We start from the raw sequence: 11,623 nt of genomic DNA, 5'->3' as shown, positions 1-11,623 counted from the left end.
GCAGGATATCACAGGATAGTCTTTGAAAGACAGATGCATTAATAAGGATATTCCTGTATCCCCTCATGTAAAGTATAGGAGACTGATTCTGCTTTTGACAGGCTGATTGTATGACAGCGTAACTAGTGAACTCAGTCCTGCTTCACTACCATGTAATGGCATAGAAAATGAAGTCTTAAAAAACACTCATTCTGTCCCTTCATTAGGCACCGAAAGGAGCCTGGATGTTGCTTTTTGCAGAAACCAGGCTATCTTGTAGGCATATGTAGTGGACACTAAGCGTATTAAATATTGGATACAGTCCCCTAATGAGGGACTTCGATCTCCTGTCATAAGACTCAGATGTGAAAATTGGACTCTGAGACCAGATCAGTAAAAAAGCTCCTTCCTAACCACTTTGTTCCACTGCTGCTCCCTAAGTCACAGGTTCTGCCTGAACGCATCTAAAAAACCTGCAACACAAAATTAGCAGTGTCCAGTCTGCAAGTCCAGTTTTCTGCATGTGGGAAAGAAGGGACATGCAGGTAAATTGATGAAAATTTGGCTTCAAGCCATAATTCAGCATAGCTACCTCTGAGCTTCAACATCCCCTTGACAAAAATGGAACTACGCCTATCGCTCTGTCTGAAAGACATCATGAGAAAACAAACATGTCTGAAATTGCAGAGGTCTTCAAGAGTATTAGAGACATGGGAGCAGATTGCAGTCTCAGCTGAATTTCTAAAGAAGGTCTACCTGGGCTTTCAAACTTGTCAATAAATCCAGGATTAATGATCTCAGTCTGCACCATTTTGTGACTCATTACTGTAGGCACCAAAGCCAGTGAGCTGTTTCACTCCTACATGACTTTCTTTTTTCTATGGACGGTCACTGCAAAAATCTGAGGCAGTTAGTTATTTCCCAGGAACCCTGGTTACTGTTGTTCAGTAGTTATCCTAACCAAGTTTCTATATATGCTGCTTTCACTAATTTGTCCCCTTTTGCAGTGAAAAGTGTCATAACTGCTTGATTTAAAATGCAGACTGCCTGAGAAAGAGCCTCCTGAGAAGTGACAGGTTCAGAGAAGTGCTACGTGTGGAGAAGAGCACTTTAAATTGAAAGCGGGTGCTCTCATGTTTCTGCAATGAGACTGGCAGAGCTACACGTTATTAAAACTGGAGTCTTGAAAGATTTGCTTAAAAAAACGTCCTTTGGTGCTATCCATCTCTTCAACCAGTTTCTATGAATTTTGTATATATGGATAGCCACAGGTCAAAATTAATTTAGTTTTTATTTGGTGCTGGTGTTGCCAATGCATACATTTGACCATAGGTACTGAAAAAACATCAACCATGACCAAGAAGATCAGGAGCAATAGAACTGGGCATAAATGGCCGTAGTTTCACTGTCTCAGCAGTGAAGTTGCTTTACTCCAGCTGAGCATCAAGCCATTAAAACTAACTTAGAAGCAACATCCTACAACAGAGGCACTGAGAGATTATCTTCTTTAGGAGAGCATTGCACAAACAAACCATACTTGTGAGCCATCCACGAGCTGGCCTGCCACAGAAGCAGAGAGCAGTGCCAACTGCAAAGCCAAAGAGCTGCTTTTCTTTTCCAGCAATTACGATTGATACCAGATGTGTCCAGCTCAGTCAGGTGGCCACACATCCACCAGTCTCCCAGTGCTAAGGACACAAAATTTGGCCTCAGGTCACCAACGTCTGCTTCTCATCTTTGCATGAGACTTCCGTGACCTTGGCAGGTCACAAAGGGCATCTGAGACACCCTTTGCTCTAGGTTTCCACCTCCCTCATCAAGATGCACTAAACATATTTGGAAAACTGGCCTTTAATCTGTCTGTGCTGCAATACTTGCCCTTTTTCTCTTTGCCTCTTTTCTGTCTACTCTAGTGTAAATGCAATCTCACCACAGCAGCTGCTATCTCTTGAGCTATGTGCTCGTGGCATGATAGGACCCTCATTGTTATTTAGGAGCCACTGTAATTAGGATGAGAAACACAAATTTCCCGATTATATTAGCATCTACATTACCTTGGATAGGATGGATCAATGGGACAAGGCCAACTGTATGAAGTTCAACAAGGAGAAGCATCAGCTCCTGCCCGTGGGTCACAGCAGCCCCCGCAGCGCTGCGGGCTGGGGCAGGGGGCTGGGAACTGCCCAGAGGGAAAGGGCCTGGGGGGGCTGGCCAACAGCCGCTGGGCAGGAGCCGGCCGTGTGCCCGGGTGGCCAAGGTGGCCAGCAGCATCCTGGCTGGTACCCAAACCAGCGTGGCCAGTAGGGCCAGGGCAGTGCCCGTCCCCCTGCACTGGGGGCACTGGTGCGGCCGCCCCTCGAACCCTGGGTTCAGCTGTGGCCCCTCACTGCCAGGGGGACGTGGAGGGGCTGGAGCGTGTCCAGAGCCAGGCAGGGGCTGGGGAAGGGGCTGGGGCACAAGCCCTGTGGGGAGCGGCTGGGGGAGCTGGGGGGGGTCAGCCTGGAGAGCAGGGGGCTCGGGGGGGACCTGATCGCTCCCTCCAGCTGCCTGACAGGGGCTGTGGGCAGGGGGGGGGGTCGGTCTCTGTGCCCAGGGAACAAGCGACAGGGCAAGAGCAAACAGCCTCGGGCTGCGCCAGGGGAGGTTTAGGTTGGAAACTGGGAAAAATGTCTTCACTGAAAGGGCTGTCAAGCATTGGCGCAGGCTGCCCATGGAAGCGGTGGAGTCACCGTCCCTGGAGGATTTAAAAGACCTGAAGATGTGACACTTAGGGCCATGGTTTAGTGGTGGGCTTGGGAGTGTTGGCTTGATGATTGGACTTGATGATCTTAAAAGTCTTTTCCAACCTTCACAATTCTATGATTCTATGATCTTTTCCAGTCTTTTTTCAGCTTATATATATCTACAGCTTTTATATATCTACATACAATAGGTCATCTACTATTTCTGTGGTCTAAGGTATTGTCATACTTTCTATTTCAGTGCCTCTTGAGTGTGATTTATTAAAATGACAGACCACACTACAGTTTGCAATGTAGTTCTAATGCATTCCCAGTTTTTAATACAGTTCCTCACATCATTTCCAGCATTTGAGAGAAAATGTATTTATTTTAATCACCGTGTGCTGCATATGTAATTTTTTTCCTAGGTGAAATTTCTTTTTAATGGAGGCTGGGTCATGAGAGAGCAATTTTATGAGTTATATGCACGTTACGGAATAATTTAAAATCAGCTTTCAGGTCAATCTTTTTTAATTATCTATTTTATCAACAATTTTTTACTAGCAATTTAAATAATTGTGTTTGCTTAATACCTGGGAATGTAATTGCTTTTAGATGGCCTTTATTCTGATCTCGGTGTCAGTGTCTCTCTCTGCATACTGCGCATGTTTGCACCTGTCTGCACGGTGACAGATTTGTGATGACAGCTTGTCTAACTTATTTATAAAATGACAAATTATTTTAGAATTTCTTTAAGTTCACAGACTGGAAATATGGAGAAACACCTGCTTGCTGCAGAAAGCTGAAGAGGCTCTGCTAACTTAAAAAAAAGGGAAATTACGTGAATTGGTGAAGAACACATTTCAAGTGAAGAAAAACGCCATGGGCCATCCTTATGTTGGTCCAGGTTTCAGGGAGGTTCCATGGATGTAATTTTTTAGCTACAGAGTCCCTGTTGCTGAAGCCAGAGATCACAAGGAAGGTTCCCAAAAGCTTTGCAGTGTCGAAGGCTCACCTGCAGTCTGGGGGAAGAAACAGCCTCCAGCCTGGGTCAGTTCAGAGCAGGAATCAAGTGGAAGTGTTTTCAGTGGTGCCTGGCCAAGTGGTCCCCTCTGCCAAGCCTAGCTGGAGTCAAGCGTCCCCCTGTGCCCAAAGCACACATCACCCTTCCTGTGTCCTTCTCTGTCCTGCAAGGAAAATACCTCACTGCCCTTCACTTTGTGCTTACTTGAGGAAAGACTTCAGCAAGTGCCCCAGTGCCTTTCCAATCCCGACATTAAACACGCCAAGCCTGTCACTGTAATTGCAGTAGGAGTGTCACTATAAAGCCATCTTGTTAACATAAAAAGATTAGTTCATCAGCAGGTGGTTTCATTAGGTAATGGAGTCTGGGATGTCCAGCTGATGTGCTCTGGAAAGAGTAATGAGATCCTCTGATAGCAATTAGTCCTCATTCCCAGCAGTACAAACAGGAATAAACATGCGAATTGCCTTGTAGGAGCCATAAGTGGACGGAGCAAATACTACAGGCAGAGAGAGCGTTGCACAACCAGGTAACAGGTACAGAGCACACCAACAAAGAACCACTAAAGCAGCAGCGTGTGTAGAAAATATGTTCTGTCCAGCCACTACAGCAGCAGTGCCCAGGAGCTCTAGTCTGGAAAAGTCTATGCAGGGCAGGCAGTTTCTACACGTGAAAGAGTCATTGTAACAACTAGCTGTTGGCTTAAATATAAATATGTCTGAATACAGCTTATCCAGAACAGCAAACGCTCTTCTGCTCCCTTTTCCTATTGCACTTTTGGTATCTGTAATTTCTTTAGAGTCATGCCAGTAGTGCTGCTTTTTCTCATTTTAGAGTGAGTGATTCCTGGAGCTGTGGCCACAACTGTACTGCCTACTGTGCACCCCTGCAGCACAACAGCAATGTTTGGTGCATGTATATTAGGACAGACATTGAAAATAATCCTCTTTACCCCAGCTGATGGTGTAGTTCTGCATTTTAAAAAGAATTCTCACATGTCTGAATGAAGCCTACCTAGACATGTCCTTTTAATAGACAGATAACCTATTATGCACTTTTCACAAGTTACTCTCACAGTCACTTTCATACATAATAAAGATACTTATCAGCATCACCCAAAAAAAGACATTGGTTTGAATTTAGCAGCCTGAAATCCTACTCATAGAAACATCCATTTATCAACTACTTCATGGCCTCTTGGTTGGAGGGCAGCTTCTTTTCTAATCTGTTTTATATTGTTCAGGTCAGTTCTTCATTTCATTAAGCAGCCCTGTATGTAAGCTAGTATTTCTGGCCCATAATATTCTGAACTGTATTCAGGCCAGCAGTGGACATCAATGTTTAAGCTCTGTGCCAGCCCTGATTATTGTTGTCTACTGGTCAGCCTGCTAGTACGTGGCAAATGCCCACTTTGGTGTTATGCCAAGTCTGGCTTGGACCTGAATATTTAATGCTTCAACACTCATAATAAAGCAATAAAGCAGCGTATCAATTACTACAAAATTAGCTGCAGAATTGCTGCTGGATGCAAATGTACATAGCATTGACATTTATTTTCCTACCAAGAAAGACTTAATTTTATTTTTGAGAGTGACTAAGATATTGGCATAGTACTTTGTGTTTTTCAAATTGTCTCTATTTGAAAAATGAACTATCCCTCAAGGTAAATTAAATGAACCTTTTTCTTTGTTCTTTCAATCCTTCTGCTAGAAGCCTAGTGCCATTCAGCTGGAACTGCGTGTAAGTCAGAGATACACAGGTTGCTCCTTTGAGCATTGATTTGCCAAGAAGCATACAGACAAAGAAAACCTAGCAAGAATAAAACTAAACAATTCAGACTTTGTAAGCATTGTAAGAAGAAATGCAGGTATTTACTCTGCTCATGAAGGAATATGACCTGGTCAGCCATAGGATGATGCACTCAATAGCACAATTTCAGGAATAAGAAGAGGATATATGAACTTGCAGTAAAGATGGTGACAAGGAGTCCCAAAACCTAAAGATCACCCCCACACCTGGTATCATACCCTTATAAGCAAAATTTGGTCTCCATTTAGACCCATTCATCCTGCTTGCAGCATCAATTTAATTGATCATATTCCTATCAGACTTCGCAAAAAAATGTGGTGTATTTCTCCTTCAAAACAAAACCTTCTTCCTGGCTTCATCTGCCTCAGTGAAAAAGTACCACCCACACAGGGCAAATACAGCTTCCTCCCAGCCCAGAGCAGCCAGAACTGTTCGAGTGGACTCACCTTCACAAACTTGAAACATCAGTCCTGGAACGGAAAAGCTGCTACCATGGCTTCTGCTCGAGACACTTGCCTTGCCCTCTGCTTCTATACAGTTTTATATTCTGCATCTTTGATAATGCTTTCTACTTGCAAACACATTTTCTGCTTGCTCCTGTTGGCATCTTGTTTATCTGTAAGACAGAATGTGCATATTATTTGTGGTTTTTCCATATATTTGTATATGCGACTTTTCAAATACAAACAAATACAAGTTTGTATTCACTTGTAATTGTTTCCGTCCGGCTGCACTGAAAAGCTGTAAATATTCCAATCTCTTCTGGCACACACAAGCAGTTGTGATTACAACTGTGCAAGTTTGGAGATAACAGCTGACACATCCATTTCTGATCACAACTTCTGTGGGAAGCCTGCCTCTATTTGGTAAGGAAAAATAAGGGTTCTTCACAAAAGTTAAAAATGTGTCAGCACGCGCTCACCTAGGGATGTGCCGAGCTCTGAGACAGGTTAGCTTAATGCTAAGATTGAAGTTGCACACAAAGCTGAGTGTTACAAATATATTTTTAGGTATGTTAGGATCAGGGAATTATGTGACCCATTTGAAATAAATTCCAGAATTTCTGCCTAAATAGTGGAATGATATCATTAAAGTGAAAATACATTGCAGTGACATTAAAAAAGCATATACTCACATAGAAAAGATTTCTTTTGTAATCACACTCCCATATAAACAGATGTTTATAGCACTTGGTCCTGAAATAGTGTAAATCTGAAGAGCACCAAAGACCTCAGATTCCTTCATTTTTCTTTGAAGTGCAGCTGTATCAATGTTAGAGTTACATATGCATTTTCATTTCAAAAGCAGCACCATGATTAGAGATAGGTCATCTGTAAAAGGCAATGCATTGAATGAACCTCTCTTATTTTTCTTGAGTTTGTACTACATATGAACACATTGCAGTTTACATGCATCTAATCCCAGTTTGATTTAAAAAAAATATATATAAAAAAAAAAGGCAACTAACAATCAATAGCAGAACTCAGAAGGTGATATTTAAAATCTGACACCTGAACTGGACTGGGAGAACATTTTGTGACACTGAAACTCCAGTGCTGAACGAATGGATAGAGAGGTTAAAAGAACAGATAACACAGATGATGGAGCTTCCAAAAGAAAAGATTTCTCTGACATTTAAAAGGATTTCCACTTGCACAGCCAGCTGCAGTGCCAGGACTTCAGAAGGGAAGCTGTTCCCTGCCTACTCTGCATTTCAGCAGTGCTTAATCTAGCCTAACCTCAGCCACTGGACCTGAAACTGCCTCAGGCGCTTGGGAGAGTCTGTAAGATAAAACATAGATTTGCTTATCTGTTTGCTTTAGTGTTCATTGTGTAAAATCAGGAAAATACGTGATTGAAATCAGGCTTCCCTGGTTGAAAATAATCACAGTTCCCGAAGCGCCCTGCATTTACTGCACAGCATGAAATCAAAACACATGACAGCGTGTCGTAGTTGAACCCCAGCCGGCAACTGGGTACCAGGGAGCTGCTGGCCCACTCCCCCTGCCCCGGTAGGTTGAGGAGAGAATCAGAAAAAAGCAAGACCCACGGGCTGAGATAAGAAAGTTTAATAATTTAAATAGAGTAAAATAACAACAATAACAATAATAGATTATGAAGAAAATGGAAATAACAAAGAGAGAGAGAAAAGAATAAACCCCAAGAAAAACAAGTGATGCACAACACAACTGCTCACCCCCTGCTGCCAATACCCAGCCAGACCCCCAGCAGTGATCAGCTCCTCCCAGTCATCTCCTCCCAGTTCATGTCCTGCACATGATGCTCTATGGTATGGAACACCCCTTTGGCCAGTTTGGGTCAGCTGTCCTGGCTCTGCTCCCTCCCAGCTTCTTGGGCACCTGCTCACTGGCAGCACATGGGAAACTGGAAAGTCCTTGACTGAGGGTAAACACTACTTAGTAACAGCTAAAACATCAGTGTGCTATCAACATTATCCTTGTGCTAAATCGAAAAACACAGCATTATACCAGCTACTAGGAAGAAAATTAACTCTATCCCAACTGCAACCAGGACACAGTGAAATGGCTCCTCCATCAGCAGCGAAATGTACATCTCAGCAGCTGGTCCCAAGGGTCTGAGGTGAGGATAAAGCACTCCAGAGGTGCCAGACTATTAGAGAGAGATCCCAGACAACTAGCCTTGGCCCGTGCCAGGAGGGCTGAGATGCCAGCAGGTCTGCCTCACCCTGGGGTCTTTGCCTTCTGCATGGCATCTGTGAGCATCTGTAGAAGCAACAGAAATCTCTCCCTGTGGGCAGCGATGGGTCCAGGAGCCAGCAAGGAATGGGTAGACCAGGAGCTAGCGATGCACTAGAAGCTGGTTTTGCCCACTGACCTCTCATATAGCTTTTAAAACCAGGAGCCCACAAAGGTTTATGGGGAAATGGACCACAGCTTCCAGCACCGTTAGCTGGGGTCAGCCTCCTGTTTATTGTTCTAGGAGGCACGTCGCAGGCCTGTCCTTCCCGCAGGACCTCCAGCCATGTCAAAAGCTGCACTGTGCAACTGTGGCATGCACCAAGCCCTTTGGATGAATAATAGCCCGTTCAGGCCCAGACAGAGCCATTATGATATATTAAGTCAATACAGCATAGAGTCCTTCCCATTTTTGTCCTGATCTGCAGACGTTAATTGCATTCATAATAGCTCCAGGGGGCCTGCAGACTAAACACAATTTCAATGAACTATTAGAGCTCTTTCTTGGAAAGGACCATTAAGATTGCAGAGCAAGGGCTCGGGATGAGATGCCATTTGTACAAACTGTGTCACAAACAGTGGAGGGACTTGCAGTTTCTGTAGCAAAAACAGTATGTGAGGCAGCACACAGCAAACAGCTCTTCTGAAATCCTTCCAGGCCTTTTTGTTTCTGTGCCGTACTTGAGTTTGGGCTTAGAAGAAAGAGAGTACATAGACGAGTCCTGCTGCAAGACCTTTTGGCAAACTGAGGTGTTTTTAACAGACTGGAGCTTAGTAATCAATCCTGTTCTGCCACTGTGCTATTCATAACCATTTACTCCATCTCCACAGGATTACAAAAAATACCTACCACCCCTTTGGGATTCAATATTCAAACACAAATAACTCATACACTATGATTGATTATTTCTTATTTTTTTTAGCAGTATTGGAAAGCACTGGCACTGCTTAATCTTTTGCTGATTGAATTCAGTGTTTGGCTTTTAAAATGTGGGCATGATCAAGCCCTTAAATTCCAGCAGCATAAATAGCAGGGAAGTGCTTGCAAAGCAGCTCTGCTTACTGACTGCACCAGTTGGGTTTGCTGCGATGCATCACTCTGAGGGACAAGAGTGTTTGCAGGAAAGAAAAGCCCTGAAGTATTGGGGGAAATGGTATCCGCTTCATCACAGCTTTTCAGAATTCCTTTATCTTTATTTTTATGAATAAGAAAACAGATTTGTAGTATGTTTATAAACATGTGTGGCTAATTTTCACATGCTGCCTTGAGGCGGACACTGGGCCAAATTTGAAGAGACATGAAGAAGGTTAATATAAAAGGGCTGAACAACACCTGGTGGCTTAATATAAGACAGTGAAGGTGACGTTTCTGGCATAACAAACTGATTGTGAGAAACTGAGATGGGGCCCTGAGATTGTTTTTGAGGCTTTGAATGAAACAAGGTTAAAATCATAAAGTGTTAACTTTGTCATGTTGAAAGTGTTTTGTATTATATGTCTGCAAACACTTACAATTAATTGTTTTTATTTTTACAGGCAACATAACCTTCAACAAGAAACCTGCTGTAGGACCACCATAGTGACAATTTTAATAATATAAAAATAATCCTGGATACAGAAAAATAACTACAAGATTAGTTTTTTACTTCCATCTAAAACTTACATGGCTGTCCTTTAATTACTTTACAGGACATGAAGAGGCATAGAAGTTGCCACCTTTCTGAACTTGCAGAAATGCAGAACAGGGTGCGTGACTTTGTGAAGCACAGAAGAATCTGGATGTCGGCAATGCTGTTCCCATCCCTGCTGTAGTGCTGCAACATAACAAACAGTTCAAATGATCAAACATTGGAATAAGCCACCAGGGAGGCAGTGGAGTCACCATCCCTGGAGGTGTTGAGGAAACGTTTAGGGACATGGTTCAGCTTGGCAGTGCTGGGTTAATCGTTGGACCTGATGGTCTCAAAGGCCTTTTCCAACCTACATGATTCTATGATTCTATGCCAATCTGTGGTGAGATTAAAGGCCAGGAGCAGTACACATGGCTTGTAAAAACATGGGAAAACAGATAAAGCTGCTTCCTGTCAACAGGCAAATCTGGCACTTTACAGCCCTGTTTTCTGTAGAATTTTAGGTCACATGAACAATTTAATAATTTCTTCTGGATCTAATATCAAAACCTGGAGACTGTGTAAACAGCCTCTTTGACTATTTCAGAAGGAACAGATTTCCCAGACATTGGAAGGCTGGATACTCTTCAGACTGGGTACCCACCATTACAAAGACTGGTATTAAAAAAATCAGACACCAAGAATTTCCAGTCTTTCTCAATACCCAATAGACTCCTTTGTCTGAGTCCTTAATTGCACCATTAGGCACAAAGGTCTGTTAAAATAATGTGGGTTTGGACATTTTGCCTTTGCCTGTTTTAAATTATCTTTATAAACCATACAAAAAGTTACTGTCTGAGAGTAACCTGATTTATACCAGCCTGGATATACTATCTACTCCTCTGCACTTACCCAGGCACATTGTGTTCTACCCAGTTACCAATTTGGTCAAATATCTGCTGGTTCACTCTGGAAAAGGCAATGCTTCTTGGAGGGCAAGAGCACAGATACAGAGTGTGGCACGGCTGAACAATGCCAGGCTGCAGAGGCACAATGGCAGTGAGGTATATTTTGCTGTTGCTTTATCCCTAGGACATTCTCTTGGCTAAGCAAGACTGGTGGGTGACAGTCTTATGTAGGTACAAATATAATTGCTGATTTGGATACTTACAGTCCAGGTACAGGTGTTTTTCTCTGTTGTTTAGTCCAAATAAAGCAAATCTAAGGAAAGAAAGAAAGGCAGGATTAGTCAGTGGCAAAGGGAAGAAAGAGTTTACTGCACTGACATTATTGCCCCAGCCATGGCTGGAAGAGAAGCAAATTCCTCCTGCCCCACTGGCTCTCTCCTGCACTCGCAGGTTGCCACCTTTTCATTCTGCCACCCCTCAACATGTGCCACCAATTCATGTTCAACACACAGCTTAGCAAATGGCCATGACTGATCCGCTGCATTTAGGGACAAGAGGGTAGTGACACTTGGGCACAATGCTCTGCGTCTGCATATCAATGGCTGGTGCCATATGGGCCTCTTGATTGCAGAGCTTCCTTTCTTCTCTTTTGTTGAATTCACAATTCAGAAGTGAGTGACCGCCTCAGCTTTCTTCCACCCACAGCACTTCATCTGCTACAGCCCGTCACTGCTGTCAGAATCCAGGCAAAATTCATTCTCTTTCATAAAAGCTAATCTCTTTATAACAGCATTTATACATAAATTAATGAAAGATCAGAATATAAAGATGTTCATTTTTGATTATTTGCTCATTT

At 43.2% G+C, this 11,623-nt stretch overlaps 2 long non-coding RNA genes across 2 annotated transcripts in view; both read right to left on the bottom strand.

Moving 5' to 3' along the window:
• The window catches only part of LOC130148938 (uncharacterized), a 34,978-nt gene extending 28,655 nt beyond the window's left edge, over positions 1-6,323 (bottom strand). The window contains exon 1 of the long non-coding RNA XR_008821710.1: positions 5,979-6,323. This is a non-coding gene — a long non-coding RNA (uncharacterized LOC130148938). The remainder of the gene's footprint in view (positions 1-5,978) is intronic.
• A 3,409-nt stretch (positions 6,324-9,732) lies between these two features.
• The window catches only part of LOC130149313 (uncharacterized), a 103,805-nt gene continuing 101,914 nt past the window's right edge, over positions 9,733-11,623 (bottom strand). Inside the window, exons 2-3 of the long non-coding RNA XR_008821866.1 lie at positions 11,031-11,080; positions 9,733-10,063 (exon numbers count right to left, since the gene is read on the bottom strand). This is a non-coding gene — a long non-coding RNA (uncharacterized LOC130149313). The remainder of the gene's footprint in view (positions 10,064-11,030; positions 11,081-11,623) is intronic.

The sequence above is a fragment of the Falco biarmicus genome, chromosome 4 (assembly GCF_023638135.1).
Source record: "Falco biarmicus isolate bFalBia1 chromosome 4, bFalBia1.pri, whole genome shotgun sequence".
NCBI classification, from domain to species: Eukaryota; Metazoa; Chordata; class Aves; order Falconiformes; family Falconidae; genus Falco; species Falco biarmicus.
The sequence above is the reverse complement of the archived record's forward strand: the minus strand, read 5'-3'. Positions and strand labels throughout refer to the sequence as shown.